The sequence below is a fragment of the Eptatretus burgeri genome, chromosome 10 (assembly GCF_056783735.1).
Source record: "Eptatretus burgeri isolate ZD-2024b chromosome 10, Ebu_testis_v1, whole genome shotgun sequence".
Classification (NCBI taxonomy): domain Eukaryota; kingdom Metazoa; phylum Chordata; class Myxini; order Myxiniformes; family Myxinidae; genus Eptatretus; species Eptatretus burgeri.
Window position 1 is genome coordinate 105,633,112 of NC_140970.1, and position 22,031 is coordinate 105,655,142.

Here is a 22,031-nt window from a genome sequence, read left to right on the forward strand (position 1 = left end):
TGAGGGCGGATTCACGGACGACATGCCATCCCATAAGCTCCCTGGAGCAATGTTCCAGGTGAGATAAAAATTAACATGAACATCTGGATTAATGAAGATTTATTTATATTATCCCTTCAAGTAATCATTAAAATCAACATGAACATCTGGATTAATGAAGATTTATTTATATTATCCCTTCAAGTAATCATTAAAATCAACATGAACATCTGGATTAATGTAGATTTATTTATATTATCCCTTCAAGTAATCATTAAAATCAACATGAACATCTGGATTAATGTAGATTTATTTATATTATCCCTTCTGGTAATCTTTAAAATTAACATGATCGTTGAGATAAATGTAAATTCAACACTGATCTTGAATATTGACAATATAAAAAAAGGGAGATTTTGCCCTCATTTTTTGCGTCGGGTGGTACGAGTCAGAATGGAGTGAAACCAAGAATGCACAATTGACCTTTTAAAAGTCAATTAAAACATTTTAAATTGACAGATTAATTCAAACTTTTCTCATCACAAGCTTTTGTTTGCAGCATCTGCTTATCACCCTGCCGAAGAAGTGAAAGGCAGGGTTAACCAATTGGTTCATGTCGGTCAATATCAGTTTACTGGGGTGGATGTGCTGGCTCTGCTCACCTCTCCCGAATCAGAGATTTACGTCACAGATTTGCTGTATGGTCACGACTAGATTTATTTATATTATCATTTCCAATAATCTTTAAAATCAACATGAACATGTCGATTAATAGATTTTATTCATAAACATTTGTTTAGTCCAAATTCATTTGTAATATTGGTGATATATTTATTTGAAAACGATTTGTACTATTAAAAAGGTAGAAATGGTCTAAAGCTCCAAATGGTGAAGGGCAAAAGTCTCATCTATCTGAAGGCTCTAAGGGGTCTTCAGCATAAAAGGGGTCCAAGCAGTCTGCAAGGATCTCCCCAGCAAGAAACAGCGCAAGAAGTGAGGGACCTCCTAATTGCTCCTGCAGCCTCAGTCATACCAAACTCAAGGCTGACCTCATCAGGCATACCTCAGTTCCAGAACAAAAGACTACACAAACTACTCATTTCTGAAGACCTTAGTGATAGAAAATCCTATCAGCTTTCGCAAAGGATGGCAGCTGCTTGGGGACAATACATTGGAGAATACCATCTTACAATGGTGGTTTTGCTAGACTTCAACATCCAACTGATCTTGGTCTTAACGAAAGAGGCCATCGACATCGAACAACTGGCAGGCCTTGCCGACAAGATCATGGAAGTCTCTTCATCCTCGACGCATCGGAGCCTTTCAAAACCACAGCAATTTGCACATCAACCAGACAAGTCAAAAACAATACTGCGACTTCGAAGATAATTTTTTCATCTGTCTATACATGCGTGTATGTGTGTACGTGTGTGCTGACTGCATCTGGAGACACTGAAACAAGTGCACCAGTTACCCGCAGGACAGTAAACACACTAGATGGTGTTCATGGAATACATACTCCACACAATCTTGAGGACTTGGTGCTAAACCAACTCAAAACCACCTAGTTTTGTCGTACCTTGTAAACTTTTTGAGATATCATGATATATAATTTTTAACCCAAGCTCTCAATTGCAGAAATTAGGTTGATGTCGACATTTTGAACTCAAAAATATTTGGTGGTTGAATTCAGTGACCTGATATGGAAATCCTCTTAAAATTTCAAGTCTATCAGAAAAAAAAACTGACAATTTCAGAAATTTGGCCTATGTTGCCCTCACGAGTGACCACGACATCACATGGTCAGGGTAACATGCGATAACTTTTAATTTCCTCCGCTAAACTGTTTGTGATGTTTGCTTTTAACATGGACATGAACAATTGCTAAACCCTGGTTTTTGCTTCAGGAGTGCAGTACATGCCACACAAGTACACTAATGTGCACCGTTTGTTTTTCGGGTGAAACCAGCATTCAAAAAGAGAAAAGGATATTTTAAATGATATTTATTAATCCTGACCATCTTTAAAACGAAACGAATCAAAATCAAGAATGAATGACGAAGAAATTGCGGAATTAAAGCACAAACATCAATGCGGCTCTGAGTGAACCAACGACTTCAGGTGGCAACTTATCTCAGGTAACCAGTTTGTAAAATAAATCGCAGCACGTTATAAATGGGTGAAGGGTCGGTCGGCTGTGAGCACGTTTGAAGGGATCTCGTCCAGAGGGTGTGCACAGGATGCATCTGACAGACGCGTCACAAAAGTCCTCAGAAGGTAAAAGCCTTGCAAAACAGGTCAAGCTGAGGTTGAATTCAGGCACTCCAAGCTGTGAAGGACAATGCATGATTGGAAGCAGGTTAGGAGAGAATGGAGGAACAGGCAAGTCTGCCGTCTAAGCAACCAGCGAGGAGAAGCCTGCTTCTTCGAGATCTCCGAGACAACAGCAGTGCAGTAGATTCAACAAGCAGAGGGAGTTCAGCAAATTTTACCGCACCAGCTACAAGACAAGCTTAGCTCAATCATCACAGAAACATACAGCAGGGTGCAGTTGGTTTTACAGGAATTTACACCGGATGAAATCAAGCAGTTCAGGAAATGCGCCTTTCTTACACTAAATGAAATTGCATGTCAGGAGAATGCCTTTCTCCACTTCGTTCTTTCTACATTGTTCCGCACACAACCTTCCGGTGCCCATTACATCAAGATGCTTATCGTTGCAAAGGCCAATGCAGCTGCTTTCTCATGTTGTGGTCATTTCTGAAGAGCAGCAACCTTGGCTGGTGTTATCGTAATCAATCACCAGGACAACTTTCAACTGCCAAAAATAAATTTTCACCCTCAACACAATTAAATGTTATATCTGTCCATAACCCTCTGGCGAAACAAAACAATTACTATGTCCATAACAGTTTGTGGATATAAATATATATATACATATATAACGAGCAGGGAGACCTGGGTGGGGGGGGGAGAAGCTGAGGTGGGAGAAGCAGGAGATCCGCCAGGGCAGAGAATGAGGCAGGTGGATTGGGGGTCGGGGGGATGTAGGAGGCAGAAGAGCCAGAACATCAGTGGGTAAAGGGGTCTCAAGGGTCTGAGGTCTTCCAACTCTATGGGGGTCTTCAAAAGACTTGAGGGTCTCCAAGGTCTTGAATGTTTTAAAGTGCTAAATGTGTTCTGGGAATTCAAGGGTCTGCAGGGTCTTATCTCTCAAGCATGAAGAAAGTTTTTTCTCGAGTATGAAAGTCTGCGAGCATGTACAGAAAAAGGTCTTATGGTTCTTCAATGTCTTTAAAGGCTGAGGTTGTGGATGAAAATACCCTTAGGACAATTCCTGGATCGACTTGGGTTGTGTGCCAAATTTGGTGGTCCTCAATCCAGCAATCTTTGCAAAAAACAAGGACAGACAGACATCCAATGAATCTTATTTATTACTTATTTACAGTGCCTGCAGAACGTTCGCACCCCTTTTCAAAATGTTCACCTTTTGTTGTCTTTCAGCCTGGAATTAAATTGCATTAAATCAGACTTTTTCCACCTTTATTTACACATCGTAACCCACAACGTCAATGAAAAAACAATTTTCAGACAATTAAAAAAAAAAAATACAAAACGAGAATATCTTGGTTGGATAAGTGTTGGGTTTGCACCAAATGTATTTTGCATTGAGGCCAAAAAGTTCCATCAGAACACAAAATTTTGTCACACGACTTCAGAATATCTGGAGTGGTTTTTTTTTTTTTGCATAACCCAAACGGGACTCAAGGTGGGCTTTGAGTAATGGCTTCCTTCTTCCATTCAAACGTTCAGGCCAGATTTGTGGAGTGCTTGGGATGTCATCACATGCACACAGTGACCAGTCTTTGCCAGTAAGAGATTCTCGTGGCGATTGCATGTGCGAAAATGAAATAAAGAAGCGAACGCTGACATCTCCGGATGTTTATAAGAATTGCAATGTACCCAGCGATTTGTAGCTATGATGAACAGGCATTCGATAATACGAGTGAGGAAAGTGAAGACAGAAACAGGAGGAAAAAAAAAAAAAACAATAAAAACTATCGTTTAAAAATCGTTGCAGCCTGTTCTAAGTCAAGGCATGGTTGAGCAGGCCAAAAAACATGTCTGCTTCAGATCACAGAGGTTCTTCAGGAAACGCCTTGAGACTCCATCAAGAGCAGAGGATGTGCCTGATTAAGGATATAATTAAACAAGCCCGTTAATCATCTTCAAAAGGGGTGTTTTAATTAACCCAAACACCCAATTTTCACTCATGCACTTCCTTGGAATTCTTAGTTTGCATGAAGTTTAGGGCTGCGAGGTTTTGGAGTTTGGGAGCATGCGTGCGCGCACACAAGGAGTTCTTAAGATCTCGTTTGTCTCCTTTCATGAAGATGATAATCGCATGATATTCTTTACTGAAGTTTTTGTTGCCATGGCAAAAATTTCAACCAGAAAGTCAAAACATTTCCATGAATGATGGGCTCTGAGCTTTCAAAAAACATGGAATTTACCAATTTAAATGGTACCAAGTGGTTTGATTTGGGGTCTGGCTGAGAGAAGGAAGAAGAAACAAGTTTTTGAGGGGAGCATTTCACAAATTAAACACAATAAGAACCACAAGGATTACATCACAAAAAAGTATTTTTACATCACAAGCAAATGTTTCTTTTTTTCATGCTGGTGAAACCAAGTCTCAGACAAATGCCTTGTCATACAGACATCACATGATGAGGGAAAAGCACAATTAGGGCTGCACAGCGGTGTAGAACACACCTAACTGGACAACACACTCGTTGTACTGTCCACTCGTCAGACTCGTCATCATGTAATCACAGACATGGTACATCAATCACCAGGACGTCAAAAACCATCATTGGACACAAATGAACTTTTAACACTTAAAATGGCAAACCATTCCACAAATCGCACAACAGAATGTGGACGACCGACCTTGCATCAGATTCACGTGTACACGACAGCTTTTGTGGTTCTTCGTGGGGAGAAGCCATTCATGAGCTTTGTCCACTTCACTCTCTCTCTCGTCACCATGATCACAAAGTCGATGCTTCGTTCCTTCTCAATTTCACCCACAGAGTCTTCAGCACCGGCACCCTGCAATCGTGCAGGCACACAAGTATTAAACAAAAATGAATAAATAAACCATGTTTAAAAATAGTGTGAAAAGTAAAAGTGACACTTGAGGAAACGCACAAAGGAAAAGCTTTCAAATCATTCAACACAATCAAACTATTGTTGTGGAAATGACCTACAGGGGTTAACATGGATAAGCATACTTGAGTTGTACCCATACTAAATTTCAAAGAATAAGCATGAAGCAATTTAATCATGATATTAGACATGCGTTGATTTATGCACAGTCGTGGCCAAACATTGTCACCCTTACACTTTTCAAATAACTCACAATTTTCTCTGAAAACAAGTTTAAACTGATAAAAGTATTTTGTCTCCACCATTCTTTATTTCACTGTTCATATTACAGAACCTTTGTTTTTGATTCAGAAACTAATAGATCCTTTTAAATCAGAAAATAAAAATAAATGGCATTGATAAAATTATTGACACAGACTTAATATTCGGTATCACTGCCTTTGGACAAAGCTGCAGTCAAGTGTTTGCTACAGCCATTAATTAACTTCCTCCACCTCTCTACGCGCAGTTTGTCCCACTCTTCTTGTGCAAACTGCTCCAGTTCTCCCACATTTGAAGGGTGCCCTCTCTCAACTGTTTTCAGATCTCCCCACAGGCACGCGCACACCACACACCAAAATCATGGATATCGATATGGAGATGGTCACCCCTTTGCTGCAACAACAGCCTCCACTCTTCAAGGAAGACTTTCCACTGGATGTTGGAACATTGCTGCAGGGATTTGCTTGCATTCAGCCACAAGGGCATGAGTGAGGTCAGGCACTGATGTTGGGTAATTAGGTCTGGCCCACAGTCGGCATTCCAATTCATCCCAAAGGTGTTTGATGGGGATGAGGTCAGGGCTCTGTTCAGACCAGTCAAGTTCTTCCACACCGATCTCGACAACCCATTTCTGTATGGACCTTTGTGCACGGGGGCATTGTCCTGCTGAAACAGGAAAGAGCCTTCCCCAAACTGTTGCCACAAAGTTGAAAGCACAGAATCATCGAGAATGTCATTGTATGCTGTAGTGTTAAGATTTCCCTTCACAACAACCAAAGGGCCTCACCTGAACCATGAAAAACAGCCCCACACAATTATTCCTCCTTCACCAAACTTTACAGTTGGCACTATACATTAGGGCAGGCAGCGTTCTCCCAGCATTCACCAAACCCAGATTCGTCCGTCGGACTGCAGGATGGTGAAGCGTGATTCATCAGTGCAGATTCCAATGGCGGTGAGCTTTACACCACTCCAGCCGACATTTGGCATTGTGCATGGTGATCTTAGGCTTGTGTGTGGCTGCTTGGCCATGGAAACCCATTTCATGAGGCTCTCGACGAACAGTGCTTGTGCTGACATTGCTTCCAGAGTCAGTCTGGAACTTGATAGTGAGTGTTGCAACCAAGAACAGACGATTTTCCGTGCTACGCCCTTCAGCACTTGGCGGTCCCCTTCTGAGCTTGTGGCCTACCACTTCAAAGCTAAGCTGCTGTTGCTCAAAGACGTTTCCACTTCACAATAACAGCACAAAGATGACCGGGGCAGCTCCACCAGGACAGAAATTTGCTGAACTGACTTGTTGGAAAGGGGACATCCGATGACGGTGCCACGTTGAAAGTCACTGAGCTTTTCATATGGTCCATTCCACTGCCAATGTTTGTCTATGGAGATTGCTTGGCTGTGTGCTTGAGTTCATACACCTGTCAGCAATGGGAGTGCCTGAAATAGCCAAATCCACCAGTTACAAGGGTTGTCTGCATACTTTTGGTCATGTAGTGTATACACATACATACATGATTTGAGACACGTCTGACTTCTGTACACGCCTGAGCTGCTGGATGGAATGAATTAGAAAGTTATGCATGGACTCTGTACAAACTAGGAAGGCTTCAATCAATTTATTACAAGGGGGGGGGGAATTTGGGCCAAGGTTCAGGGTGAGGGTGGAACCAAATTCTCTCCAAGTGAATGTGTCTGATGATGTGGTGAGCATGGGGTCGTTGCGCACGACCACCTGGACATCGGTCACGATTTACCCTGCTGGCATCATTGAGCGGCATGACCATATCCTTGGGTTTTGTATACAATTCCTGAAGACATATAAACACACTTGCATGCTCTAATCCACAAATTGTGTACACATCCAGCAATCAAAATCACAGAATAGATGCATTCACAAGCATGGGGTTCGTTGCATGTTATAAACAAATATCTATTCTTAAGTCTTTGATACCTTTCATATTTACAAGATATATCAGTGGTATGAACCAGACAACCGCCACATGAAAGGCGTGCAGGGATGAACACAGACAACTTGCTCTACCCCCAAGAGATTAAAGCCACGACACCACAGATGAGGATGTTGCTTTGCCCAGTTCGAGGGGGAAGATGGATATCCATCACTTAAGCAAAATAGAAATACGCTGCAAGATCAATATTACCAATGCAAGGGATAAATACAATCACAGGCATATTGTTGTGAATCTGCAGCGCTTAACAGCACTGCCGTCTCAGGGGATATATCACCGGCAAGTTTGGCACAGGTCTCGGGTCACGTGCTTAAGATCACGATACCAAAGTACCCCTGTGCCTTGCCAGTTGGGGATATACCCCGGCTACAAACTGGGTTTGATCAGAGACCGAGCGAGGACTGCCGCAATCCGTAGGCAGTTTGGTTTTAAATACAAATCGAGCGATTGTTCTTCAGCGAGACACAAATAAATTCAGGGCGGCAAATTTCATATGAATCAGACAGATTTATTGGGGAAACATCGGGGAACACGACATGACAAAAGCAAAGCATTCGCGATAACGTTATAATTCATCTATAACCCGTCCTTATCTCTGGAGCTACGGATATGGGTTTCACAGGGGGGCCCGAGCAAAATAGCAAAAAAACCGTCTTATTTAAATTTTAATTCCTACTCGATTGCACCTAACCTTAAGTTTAACCCTGCAAAAGGCAGCTGCAGAGGAGGTACTCCCACGGGATGAGTTTTCAGTTCTCTTGGCATTTCTAGTGTTTTGCTCAGTGAAGGGTTTTATGGTGGATGGTGTGCAAATCCTGCCACAAACCGACTGGATTTTTTTTTTAAGCAACCCAACAGCAGGATGATGTCCGCAGACAGTTGGACACTGGAAATGGATAGCCGTTGGCTCATAAGGAGCTCCTCCGCCCTCTATTCACACAAACGCCAAATAAATGAAGGCTTTCAAAGAAGAAAACACATCCATTTAATTGGGTGATGGATAATGGCACTTTGGTGCCAAAAATATGAACCCAATGTACATGTAGTGCCTTCAGAAAGTATTCACACCCCTTGGCATGTCCCATTTTGTTGCAACAGCCCGAATTTAAAATAGATTATATTTAAAAAAAAAATAATAATAATTTGTCATTGATCGACACAATACCCCATAACATCAGTGGAATTTTTGTTTTTTCTCTCCATTGTCAAGGCTCAAATGAGCTAACAAACGCACAGCAAGGGGGGGAGGCATGAAACAAGAGGGGCAGGAGAGGGGAGGACAAAACATTGTGGAAGAGAGACATTATATTAGGATATCTGTGGAAGGGAGAGGGATGGGGCAGGGAACACGGGGAAAACAAGATGGACACTGCAGGGACTTTCAGGAAGGAAAGCAGGGAATTTTAAGGAGGTGGGTTTGGGGTGGATTAACGGGGGTAGAAAAGATCGAGGATTATGATGGGGGACGACAAGATGTGGTGGTGAACAGCTGCTTTGAAGGCCTGGAAGCAAGAATGGGATTGAACAGAGTGAGGGAGTTTATTCCAAAAGGCGGGAAAAAAAAGAATAACGAAAGAGGAAAGGTGAGCAGCCATTCGTGATTTTGGTAGTTTTACCAGAAGAGAGATGTTGGGGGACCTTGAGCACCCTGCGGAAATATGGTGGGGATAAATCGCAGACAGAGCAGGGGGGTGGGGGGGGCAAGACCAGAGAGGAGACAGTCGAAGACAAAGACCACTGACCTGCCTGCGGTGAGAGGTCCAAACACTCAGCCTCATCGTGAGAGATACCAACAATCCAAAATTATGTTTATTATGATGAGAAATTTTGACAAATTAAAAATGAAAAGCTGAAATGTCTTGCAGCAGTCAAGAAGTATTTGACCCCTTGGAATGACACTCCAAGTCAAAGTCAGGTGCATCCAATTTCCTTTGATCATCCTTGAGATGTTGAACACGATTGCAGTCCACCTGTGGCCAACACAATTGATTGGACATGATTTAGACAAACACCATTCCAGTGCCGATAGAAAGTCCACACCCTTTCAAAATTTTCACCTTTTTTGCCTTATAGCCTGAAATTAAATTGCATCTTGTCAACCTTTTCACACCTATATTCACGAATCGTAAATTTCCAAGTGAAAAACAAATTCTAAAAATGTCAGAAAATGAATTTATACAAAACTGGAATATCTTGGTTGGACAAGTGTTCATCCCCACGAGTTAATTATTACTTGATGGAAGCGCCTTTGACAGCAATTACAGCTGTGAGTCGGTTGGGATAGGTCTCCACCATCTTTGCACATTCTTCTGCACAAACCTGTTCAAGCTCAGTCAAGTTACGTGGGGAGCGTTGATGGACAGCAATCTTCAAGTCATGCCACAGATTTACGATTGGATTCAGGTCGGGGCTCTGACTGGGCCACTCAAGGACATTTATCTTTTTGTTTCTTAGCCACTCCAGCAGAGTTGGGGATGTGTGTTTCAGGTCATTGTCATACTGAAAGGTGAACTTGAGTCCCATTTTCAGATTTCTTGCAGAGGGCAGCAGGTTTTCCTCGATCCATTTTCCCTTCTATCCTGATAAGTGCCCCAGTCCCTGCTGATGAGAAACATCACCATGACATGATGCTGCCACCACCATGCTCCACAGTTGGGATGGTGTTCTTTGGGTGATGTGCTGTGTTGGGTTTGCACCAAACGTAACATTTTACATTTAGGCCAAAAAGTTCCATCTTGGTTTTGTCAGACCACAAAACTTTTTGCCGCATGGCTTCAGAATCTCCAAAAAAAAAAAATATATATATATATATATATATATATATATATATATATATATACATATAGATATATATATATATATATATATATATATATAGATATACATACATACCTCAAATGGGACTCAAGGTGGGCGTTTTTGTGTATTGGCTTCCTTCTTGCCACCCCACCATACAGGCCAGACTTGGAGTGTTTGGGATATGGTCACGTGCATGCAGTGACCAGTCTTTACAGCAAAAACATGTAGCTCTTTCAAAGTTTCCATTGGCCTCTTGGATCAGTCTTCTCTTTGCATGGTCATCCAGTTTGGGGGATGGATTGATCTTGGCAGGGTCTTGGTGGAACCAGACACACGCCACTTCTTAATGATCTTGACTGTGCTCCAAGGGATATTCAAGGCCTTGGAAATAGTTTTATTTCCATCCCCTGATGTGCCTTTCCACAACTTTATCCTGGAGGTATTTTGAAAGCTCCTTGGTACTCAAGGTTGAGTCTTTGCTGTGAAATATACTACGCAGCAGAGGACAGATACAGGAACAGCTGATTTTATTCTGAAATAATCACGACAATTTAACACATGTGGAGGTCAATTAACTTGGTGTGTGCTTTTGAAGGAGATGAGTTACACCTGAGATAATTTACAATTGCTACTATAAAAGGGGGGGGGGTGGTGTGGACACTTATCCAACCAAGATATTCTAGTTCTGTATTATTTAATTAATTTGCTGAAATTTGCGTTTGACTTTGAAGTTTTGGGTTACGATTTGTAAATAAAGGTGAAAAAAAGTGTTTTAAGGAAAATTCCAGGCACCAAGGTAACAATTTTGAAAGGCAGTGGAGACCTTCCACAGGCACTGGATACAACGAGTCAGACTTTTCCGTGAGCTGGCCGGATGACCAAACTGAGCAGCCAGGCAAGGACCTTGGTTAGTGAGGTGAACAACAACCCAATGACCACTGACAAAACTAGAGTTCCATGGCTCAGATGGGAGAACCTACAAGAACAATCTTTGCAGCACTTCACAAACCTAGTCTTTATGGGAGTGACCAGACAGAAGCCACTCGTGAGAAAAAGGCACTCCACAGCATACCTGGAGTTTGCAAAAAGCCACATGGAAGACTCACAGCATAAAGAAAAAGATTGTGGTCTGACAAGATGAAAAGTAAACTCTGGCTTGAATGAAAAGCACGTCTGGTGGAAACCGAGCACAGCTCATCACCCATAAACACCATCCTTTCCGTGAAGCACGGTGGTGGAGCATCTTGTTATGGGGATGTTTTTCAGTGACGGACTCAGAGACTTGCAAGGATAGACGGGAGAATGATTGGGGTCAAATACAGGCAAATCCTTGAGAACCTGCTTCAGAGTGCAAAAGACCTGAGACTATCAATTTTAATTTTTTTACCCAAACTGACCTGTCAGTTGCCTATACACCACCCAAATAAAGGTGCGTGTCAGAAGAACATGTTGCATGCTTGAAACAAGATCGCTCATAAGGTGGGTACTCTGCAAATATCGATACTACATCATGGATATACAATGGGGATCATTCCAGTTGCACTGGCCACTGGACGAACACCCAGGCCTGTCAGTCTGTTCCGTTTCATGGAATGGTGGTGGTGGAGTCAGGCCAGCTGTACAGTCAATGGGTGTAAAGCAGTGGAGTGGAGTCAGGACAGCTGAACACCGACACATGCACAAGTATTGTTACAAATCTGGGAACAATGCCCACTAAACATTGAGGCCCCAAAGTTAGTTATGCCGGTAAGTACGTGTGGAGTCAGGACCCCATCCTTTTGCTTAGCGGGAGGATTAAATGTGTGCGTTGTGACGTCTTTAGTTAGGTTTTACATCCAACGAACCCTCCAACAAGCCATCTAACAACAAACAACCATCCCATCTGCTTGACCCAACCTGCCCATCACACGCCATCACCACCCGTTGGCTGCTCGTACCATGACTTGCTGAGAGGGGGGCCTCGTGGTTCCAGTATGGCTTTTTCAGCGTTGACCCTGTTACTCTTCGCGAGCGAAGCCACGTGGAGGAATAACTGGGGTCTCTGAACAGGGGCCACGGCTCCGCCCCGGTCGGGTGCGGCCGAAGGCCAATGAGGGAAGGACAGAGATGATTCTCGCCAATGCCCCTCCCCGTGTGGGAGGATTTTTTTTTTTTTTTTTTTGTATACCTTGGTCGAGGCTCGTATGAAAGCTAACACACAACTCACAGCAAGGAGGCATGAGACAAGAGGGGCGGGAGTGGAAGGGACAAAACAGTGGGGAACAGACACATTAGGTGAACTGTGGAAGGGAGAGGGATGGGGATGGGACGGGGAACATGGCGAAGAGAAGATGGACATTTCAGGGACTTTCAGGAAGGAAAGTAGGAGAAATGAAGGAAGTGGGCTTGGGTGGATTATCGGGGGTAGAAAAGATCGAGGATTTGGATGGGGGAAGATAAGAGGTGGTGGTGAACAGCTGTTTTGAAAGCCTGGAGGGAAGAATGGGAAAGAATAGAGTGAGGAAGTTTATTCCAAAGGCGGGAAAAAAGAGGAATGAAAGAGTGAAGATGAGCAGTGATTCGTGATTTTGGTAGTTTTACCAGAAGGGGTTGTTGGCGGACCTTGAGCGCCCTGTGGAAATGTGGTGGGGACAAATCGCAGAGAGAGCAGGGGGCAAGGCTGGAGAGGAGTCGGTAGAAGACAGAAAGACCACCGACCAACCTGCGGTGATTGAGTGAGAGGCCCAAAGACTCAGCTTCATTGCGGGAGATGCCGATGATCTTAAATGCCCTGGTTTCGACAGCGTGAAGCCGAGAAAGGTGGGAGGCAGGAGCACCAGCCCAGAGGGAGAGCAGTACTCCATCAGGCTACGGACAAAAGTTTTGTAAGTGGTCAGGAGCTCAAGAGGGCCGAGGAAGGACTTAGCACGACGGAGGATTCCCAGTCGGCGACTGGCTTTTGAGGCGAGGTTGGAAATGTGACTTTCCCAGGAAAGGTCATGGCAGATAGTGAGACCTAGAAGCTTGAAAGAAAAGACTTCTTCCAGAGGATTGTTGAGAAAGTGGATGGGGGGTTTTGTAAACGGTCCTTTCGAAGAGACATAGTGAGAGTGTGAGATTTGTCTGGATTGAAAGACATGTTCCACGTGTTGGACCAGTTTGTGATTTTATCCAGATCTGCAGTGAGTGAAGAAGCTGCTGCTTGCCGGTCTGAGGGATGACAGATGGTACGGCAGAGGGTGGAGTCGTCGGCAAAGAGAAATAGAGGATTTTCCAGAGAGTCCGAGAGATCATTGATGAAAACCAGAAAAAGAACAGGGCCCAGAACGCTACCTTGAGGAACTCCAGCCTGCACAGGAAGAGGGGATGAAAGAACTCCATTTAGGGCCACACGTTGACTGCGACAGGAGAGGAAGTCTGCGAGCCATGAGTGGAGATGGCCTTGAATACCATGGGAAGAGAGTTTGGTGAGTAGTGCAGGGTGCCAGACTGTGTCAAAACCACGTGATATGTCCAGGGATACGGCTCGGATTTCCTGTCTGGCATTGAGGACCTCCATCCATTGATGGGAGAGCAGAATATATATATATATATATATATATATATATATATATATATATATATATATATAAGCCTGGTGTTGGCGCAGTGGTTAGGGCAGCGGCTTGGGATCCAAAAGGTCCTGAGTTCAAGCCCCGTTCGGCCACTGAATTAATACACCAGGGGGTTGACTCAGCCTGTCATCCTTCCGAGGTCGGCAAAGTGAGTACCAGTGTACTGGGCCGGTGTATACCCCGGTTAAAATAGGTGTACCATATCCCTGTGTCGTAAGAGGCGACCAGGGTTGCGTCAGGAAGGGCATCCGGCGTAAAACATTGCCAAATCACGATGTGGATCACACGGATGATCCGCTGTGGCGACCCCTAACGGGAGCAGCCGAAGGAAGAAGAAGAAGAAGATATATATATATATATATATATATATATATATATATATATATATATATATATATATATATATATATATATATCCCCGAGCAGACTCGTTTGTCGTTGGAGCTGGGAGATCGAGTGCTTGAGTGGTTACAAGTTGGTGGACGGTGGTTGGGCTGGAGAGCGAGTGAACCAGCCTGTTCGTGGAGCCTTGGTGGGTCCCGTCCATGACCGTGATCTCCGATTGCTCCACGCGGCTGCCGCCAGGAGTCCCACACATGTATATTTTCTAAGTTAAAAAAGGACAACTGAAAAATTGAAAAAACACCCTGAAACCCAAACTTGTTTTGCAACTGAGCATAAAGCATAAAGCAGTGTACCAAGTTTAAGTTGAATTCGCTAAAGGGTATGGGAAAATGTCAGAAAAGCAAGAGCTGGAAAGGACAGACAAACCTACAGCGCAGCATGGCATAGTGGAACTTAAAGTCCCCTCGGATGATACCAGTAGGGGACAAGTACAAAGTTTGCACAATCACACGAACAAGTTCAAAATGACATCTTTCAATATCCGTCGAGAGAGCTATTAACTTATTTTAAAAGGTTTGTGCAAAAGAAACAAAATGGATAAAAGTGCAACACTCAAGTTGAAAAAGGAAATATAATTACGTTTTTTTTTTAACAATGTCAAAAAAAAAAAGACAAACCCAAAATATTTAATATTTGTAAATGTGAGTGGACGCAGGTCAGTGAGGTTGTGACCAAGGAATTGGAAATTTGCACAAACAGGAAGGAGTATTCACCTTCCATCAAGATTCACCCAAATCAGGTCATTGAAGAGTGTGAGGTGTGGGGGAGGGGGTGCTGGAGGAGGGAGGGGGGAGAGGGAGTCAAGGAAACTTGAGAATACCAGGCTCCACAATCTGAGGATTACCTTTGGCTTGAATGGCAAGTCTTCATGGCAAGTCTTCACGTTTTTGGGAAGTCAACCTGCAGAGGTGAGTGGAAAAAGTGAATGAAGTCCAGAATTTCACCAATGCAATCAATAACCAACTGGTTAAGGCTGGTGAAACCAAGTCTCAGACAAATGCCTTGTCATATGGACCTCACAATGAGGGATAAGCACAATAAGGGCTGCACAGCGGTGTAGAACACACCAAACTGGACAACACTCGTTGTATTGTCCACTCGTCAGACTCGTCATCATGTAATCACAGACATGGTACATCAATCACCAGGACTTAAAAAACCATCATTGGACACAAATGAACTTTTGACACTTAAAATGGCAAACCATTCCACAAATTCCACAACCGAATGTGGACGACCGACCTTGCATCAGATTCACGCGTCCACGACAGCTTTTGTGGTTCTTCGTGGGGAGAAGCCATTCATCATCTTTGTCCACTTCACTCTCTCATCACCATGATCACAAAGCCGATGCTTCGTTTCCTTCCCAATTTCACCATCAGTCTTCAGCACCGGCACCCTGCAGGCACACAAGTATTAAACAAAAATTAATAAATAAACCATGTTTAAAAATAGTGTGAAAAGTGAAAGTGACACTTGAAGAAATACACAAAGGAAAAGCTTTCAAATCATTTAACACAATCAAACGAGATATTGTTGTGGAAATGACTCACAGGGGTAAACATGGATAAGCATACTTGAGTTGTACCCATACTAAATATCAAAGAATAAGCATGAAGCAATTTAATCATGATTTTAGACATGCGTTGATTTATGCACAGTTGTGGCCAAACATTGTCACCCTTACACTTTTCAAATAACTCACAATTTTCTCTGAAAAAAAAGGTGAAACTGATGAAAATATTTTGTCTCCACCATTCTTTACTTCACTGTTCATATTACAGAACCTTTGTTTTTGATTCAGAACTTAATAGATCCTTTTAAAATCAGAAAATAAAAATAAATCTTCTTCTTCTTCTTCTTTCGGCTGCTCCCTTTTTAGGGGTCGCCAAAGCGGATCATCCGTATGATCCGCATAGTGATTTGGCACATGTTTTACGCCGGATGCCCTTCCTGACGCAAGCCTGGTCGCCTCTTACGACACAGGGATATGGTACACCTATTTTAACCGGGGTATACACCGGCCCAGTACACTGGTACTCATTTCGCCGACCTCGGAAGGATGACAGGCTGAGTCAACCCCCTGGTGTATTAATTCAGTGGCCAAACGGGGCTTGAACTCAGGACCTTTTGGATCCCAAGCTGCCGCCCTAACCACTGCGCCAACACCAGGCTCAGAAAACAAATATAAATGGCATTGATAAAATTATTGACACACTGGACTTAATATTTGGTATCACTGCCTTTGGACAAAACTGCAGTCAAGTGTTTCCCACAGCCATTAATTAACTTCCCCGACCTCTCAACGAGCAGTTTGTCCCACTCTTCTTGTGCAAACTGCTCCAGTTCTCCCAGATTTGAAGGGTGCCTTCTCTCAACTGTTTTCAGATCTCCCCACAGGCACGCACACACCACACACCAAAATCATGGATATCGATATGGAGATGGTCACCCCTTTTCTGCTACAACAGCCTCCACTCTTCAAGGAAGACTTTCCACTGGATGTTGGAACATTGCTGCAGGGATTTGCTTGCATTCAGCCACAAGGGCATGAGTGGGGTCAGGCACTGATGTTGGGTGATTAGGTCTGGCTTGCAGTCGGCATTCCAATTCATCCCAAAGGTGTTTGATGGGGACGAGGTCAGGGCTCTGTGCAGGCCAGTCAAGTTCTTCCACACCGACCTCGACAAACCATTTCTGTATGGACCTCACTTTGTGCATGGGGGCATTGTCATGCTGAAACAGGAAAGAGCCTTCCCCAAACTGTTGCCACAAAGTTGGAAGCACAGAATCATTGAGAATGTCATTGTATGATGTAGTGTTAAGATTTCCCTTCACAAGAACTAAGGGGCCTCACCTGAACCATGAAAAACAGCCCCAGACCATTATTCCTCCTTCACCAAACTTTACAGTTGGCACGATGCTTTCAGGCAGGTCGCATTCTCCTGACATTCACCAAACCCAGATTCGTCCGTCGGACTGCCAGATGGTGAAGCGTGATTCCTCAGTCCAGAGTCCAATGGCGGTGAGCTTTACATCACTCCAGCCGACATTTGGCATTGTGCATGGTGATCTTAGATTTGTGTGCGGCTGCTCGGCCATGGAAACCCATTTCATGAAGCTCGAGACGAACAGTGCTTGTGCTGACATTGCTTCCAGAGTCAGTTTGGAACTTGGTATTGTGTGGCAACCGATGACTGACGATTTTTCCACACTATGCGCTTCAGCACTTGGCAGTCCCCTTTTGAGCTTGTGTGGCCCACCACATCGCAGCAGAGCTGCTGTTGCTCAAAGATGTTTCCACTTCACAATAACAGCACATAGATGACCAGGGCAGCTCCACCAGGACAGAAATTTGATGAACTGACTTGTTGGAAAGGGGACATCCAATGATGGTGCCACGTTGTCACCGAGTTCTTCAGTATGGTCCATTCTACTGCCAATGTTTGTCTATGGATTGCATGGCTGTGTGCTCAATTTCATACACCTGTCATGAAGGTGCCTGTGCCTGAAATAGCCAAATCCACCAATTACAAGGAGTGTCTGCATACTTTTGGTCATGTAGTGTATACACATACATGCATGATTTGAGACATGTCTGACTTCTGTACATGCCTGAACTGCTGGACAGAATGAGTTGGAAACTGATGCTTGGACTCTTTGTGAACCAGGAAGACTTCAATCAATTTAATACGGGGGGGGGGGGAAATTTAGGCTGAGGTTCAAGGTGAGGGTGGAACCAAATTCTCTCCAAGTGAATGTGTCTGATGTGGTGAGCATGGGGTCATTGTGCACGACCACCTGGACATCGGTCACGACCCACCCTGCTGGCATCATTGAGCGGCATTGACCATATCCTGGGGTTTTGCATACAATTCCTGAACACGTATAAACACACTTGCATGCTCTAATCTACAAATTGTGTACACATCCAGCAATCACAATCACAGAATTGATGCATTCACAAGCATGAGGTTCTTTGCATGTTTTAAACAAATATCTATTCTTAAGTCTTTGATACCTTTCATATTTACAAGATATATCAGTGGTATGAACCAGACGACCGCCACATGAAAGGCGTGCAGGGATGAACACAGACAACTTGCTTTACCCCCAAGAGATTAAAGCCACGACACCACAGATGAAGGTGCTGCTTTGCCCAGTTCGAGGGGGAAGATGGATATACATCACCAATACAAAAGAGAAATACAATACAAGATCAATATTTCCAATGCAAGGGCTAAATACAATCAGAAATACAACTCTTCCACTTCATAAAAATTCACTTAACCAAGTGTTTTTATGTACAAATCCACAAGGCAGTCAAGTCTTTCACAAACAGGTTGGCCAGGCCTGATGTTTAATTGGAGCTGGTCAGGACAGTTTTTTTGGAATTTGTTCAGGGTTCCAGCAGGCTGCACACAGGTCAGATTCAGAATAAATGGACATCGTCAATGTTCATGGAAGAGAACATGTGATTGTTTTGCTCGACGCCACGAATGAGGAAATCAATCCATTGCACAGTCTTATTTAAATTTTAATTCCAACTCAATTGCACCGAACCTTTAGTTTAGCCCTGCAAAGGGCAGCTGCATCGGAGGTACTCCCACGGAATGAGTTTTCAGTTCTCTTGGCGTTTCTAGTGTTTTGCTAAGTGAAGGGTTTTATAGTGGCTGGAGTGCAAATCCTGCCACAACCAACAGCCTGAAATTTTTTTTTTTTTTTAAGCAACCCAACAGTGGGATGACGTCTGCAGACAGTTGGGGCACTGGTAATGGATAGCCGTTGGCTCACAAGGAGCTCCTCCGCCCTCTATTAACACAAACTCTTTCACAGTTAAAAAAAAAAACACAGATCCCTTTAATTGGGTGGTGGATGATGGCACTTTGGTGCCAATAATATGAACCCAATGTACATGCAGTGCCTTCAAAAAGTCTTCACACCCCTTGGCATGTCCCATTTTGTTGTTACAGCCTGAATTTAAAATAGATTATAAAAAAAAATAGTAATTGATCGACACATAATACCCCAAAACATCAATGGAATTTTTGTTTTTTGTCTCCATTGTCAAGGCTCGTGTGAGAGCTAACACACAACGCACAGCAAGGGGGGTAGGAAACAAGAGGGGTGGGAGAGGGGAGGACAAAACAGTGTGGAAGAGACTTTAGATCTGTGGAAGGGGCAGGGAACAAGGGGAAAACAAGATGGACACTGCAGGGAATTTGAAGGAGGTGGGTTTGGGGTAGATTAACGGGGTAGAAATGGTCGAGGGTTTGGATGGGGGACGATAAGAGGTGGTGGTGAACAGCTGTTTTGAAGGCCTGGAGGGAAGAATGGGATTGAATAGTGAGGGAGTTTATTCCAAAGGCGGGAAAAAAGAGGAATGAAAGAGTGAAGGTGAGCAGTGATTCTTGATTTTGATAGTTTTACCAGCAGGGGATTGTTGGCAGAACTTGAGCGCCCTGTGGAAATATGGTGAGGACAAATCGCAGACAGAGCAGGGGGGCGGGGGCAAGGCCAGAGAGGAGACAGTAGAAGACAAAGACCCCCCCTCTCGACCGACCTTGTATCAGATTCACGTGTCCACGATCGCTTTTGTGGTCCTTCGTGGGGAGAACCCATTCATTATCTTTGTCCACTTCACACTCTCTCGTCACCATGATCACAAAGTCGATGTTTCGTTGCCTTCTCAATTTCACCATCAGTCTTCAGCACAGGCACCCTGCAGGCACACAAGTATTAAACAAAAATTAATAAATAAACCATGTTTAAAAATAGTGTGAAAAGTGAAAATGACACTTGAGGAAACACACAAAGGAAAAGCTTTCAAATCATTCAACACACTCAAACTCGATATTGTTGTGGAAATGACTTACAGGGGTAAACATGGCTTCACATGTAATATGGCAAAGAACAAGTATGAAGTAATTTAATCATGAGAGAAGACGATCATGATATTCGGAGCCACTGGGATTACAGGTTTCCTGGGTCAAAACTAAGATCCAGGCTTTCAATGACATCTTGGATGCTGCTGTCCTGTCTGTGCCTGTTTGTGGCGAGGATGTTGAGGACACAGAGATTCCCTTACCTTGGCAGTGATATTCATGTCTCTGCTGGCTCTGAGCCAGAGTTCAAAAGATAGCCTGGGGAGTCTTGGATCCACTGGAACATGGGGTGTGGCCCTGTCGGTACCTGTGCAGGATGACGAAAGTCCCGAGTCTTCAGGTCCTTCCAGTCTTGCTCTACGGATTTGAGACTTGGATTCTGACCAGGGGTCTGAGGCAGAGACTCGATTCCTTTGGTACCAGGTCTCTTCAGAGAATCCTTGGTTATCGCTGGTAGGACTTTGTGTCCAACGAGCAGTTGCTGAGAGAGACTCAAATGAGATTTGTTACCTGCATCGTCCGTGAGCGTCAGCTGCGGCTCTATGGACATGTGGCTCGTTTTCCTGACGTTGATCCCACTCACCACATTCTCAGCGAGGGAGCCTTGAGTGGAGGTCATTGGGCTGACCACGTGCCTCGTGGTTGCAGCAGGTTGATCAGCATCTCAAGGAGATGGGGATGGGCCAGGCATCTGCCTGGGAGATGGCCAGACGGAGGCCCCTGGAGTACCGGGGGAAAGTGGACACAGACGCGCTGCTCCGGCACATGCTCCCATAACTGACCTTACCTCTGTAATGCGGCTATGTTCTTTTAAATCATACCATTGGGCCTTTCAGCACAAGTTTGGGCAAGAAATCCAAGATGGTCACACAATCAGCATCACTGGCTGTGGCTGATGCCTGTACTTGCTCTTTTCTTTTTATTTTTAATGAAAGCCATTTGAAATTAATCAGTGTAATTTGAAGGGAAGTAAAAAATTTTTTTTAATATAATTATTTATTTTGCTAAAGTGCAAGGCCGACAGTGTTGATTTTCGATTTTGCCAGTAACGTCACACCATGATCTCACCTTGATCGAAGCGGTAGCTTTACATGAAGAAACGGTGCACGACAAGCTCAGATTCTGATATTGATCGCACCATCAGCAGCAACTCTGAAGGTTCTCAGTATTGAAACTGATCACTGGGGTTTTGAAGAAACTATTGCAGACAAATTTAGAAACGGAAATGCTCTTTGGGGGAATTGGAGAGCCGAATCATTTTGAGCCTTGAGCGAGTGATTCAGAGGAAGCAGCCGGACGTGAATATGGAGGTGTTCAAAGATCAAAACGCCAGTCACAGCTCGGTCGGTTTTTCTTTCCATTCAAGTGACTCTCCACAAGGGAGGGTGTTTGTATATATCAGTTAACATATTATTCGAACAGAAATACAAGTCATCACCCAGCACATGAGGACACCGCGGACAAAATTGGCAACACATGCTTTTCCCCCCACCGTCTCAGGCTGATGCCTTGTATATTACAGGATCATCCAGTTTCATACTTTCCTGGGATGCCATTTGTGTCAATGCCAGTGTCCCACCATCGTGTACTTTCGGTGTCGATGTCTCAACAGTTGGGGGGGGTGGAGGGGGGAGAAGGGATGGGTTATTGCAGACTGTGGAGAGGATACATGTACACTTTCTCTCCACCAATGATGGTGGTTCATTTGATTTTTGACATTTGTGTTGATTCTTTTTAGGTGGTCTTGGGGTAACAAGTGTTCGATTCATCGTACAAATTGCTGTGTTCATGTACAGGTGCTCTGGTAGCTCGGTGGAGATGTTAGTTTCTAGCGACGGTTTCTTCCACTTAATCGTGAGGATGGCATCCTTTCTCAATCATGGTGGATAACCACAAGATCTATCCATCTCTGTTGTTTCATAACATGCTCTGGAAAATGTTGAGTACAAAAGTGAACATCTTGTCGC

The 22,031-nt window shown here is 43.9% G+C and overlaps 1 protein-coding gene across 8 annotated transcripts in view; it reads right to left on the minus strand.

The window, feature by feature from the left end:
- Positions 1 to 1,968: 1,968 nt before the first annotated feature.
- The window catches only part of LOC147019370 (uncharacterized), a 36,414-nt gene continuing 16,351 nt past the window's right edge, over positions 1,969 to 22,031 (minus strand). For 3 of the 8 annotated variants that reach the window (XM_085899826.1, XM_085899827.1, XM_085899828.1), the window contains 5 exons: positions 19,743 to 19,901; positions 15,422 to 15,578; positions 15,024 to 15,079; positions 4,933 to 5,094; positions 1,969 to 2,308 (listed from right to left, as the gene is read on the minus strand). The gene's annotated coding sequence lies outside the window, so the exon portion shown is untranslated. Of the gene's footprint in view, positions 2,309 to 4,932; positions 5,095 to 9,124; positions 9,353 to 15,023; positions 15,080 to 15,421; positions 15,579 to 19,742; positions 19,902 to 22,031 lie in introns of all 8 variants that reach the window. The other 5 variants (XM_085899829.1, XM_085899833.1, XM_085899830.1 and 2 more) reach the window with 5 other exon arrangements.